Source organism: Frankliniella occidentalis, unplaced genomic scaffold (genome assembly GCF_000697945.3).
Source record: "Frankliniella occidentalis isolate FOCC.00 unplaced genomic scaffold, Focc_3.1 Scaffold11, whole genome shotgun sequence".
In the NCBI taxonomy this organism is placed as follows: domain Eukaryota; kingdom Metazoa; phylum Arthropoda; class Insecta; order Thysanoptera; family Thripidae; genus Frankliniella; species Frankliniella occidentalis.
In genome coordinates, this window is record NW_026267141.1 from 20,991 (window position 1) to 21,386 (window position 396).

The following is a 396-nucleotide window of genomic DNA, read 5'->3' on the forward strand; positions in this document are numbered from 1 at the left end:
CCCCCCCCGGCCCATCTCCCGCGATCCGCGTACGACACAGAGATACACTCGCAGAAAAACATTCCCCCCCCCCCCCCCCCCCGGCCCATCTCCCGCGATCCGCGTACGACACAGAGATACACTCGCAGAAAAACATTCCATCGGTGCAAACGGGCGTTAGCCACACAAAGAGAAACGACTTCGTGACAACGTAGAAAGAAACGTTTGAAGTAAATTTCAGAACATTGGGCCTACGTTAGTGTCTTTTTTAACATCAGGCGGGCTATACAGAGGATAAGATTACGCGGAGAAACGGATGGGACACTTTTCGTTACAGCAGTTTAGTTTCATTTGAGACAGTAGAGAACGGCGACTACTGCTGCTTTTGGTGTGTGTGGGAGAGGCAGGAGAGGGAGG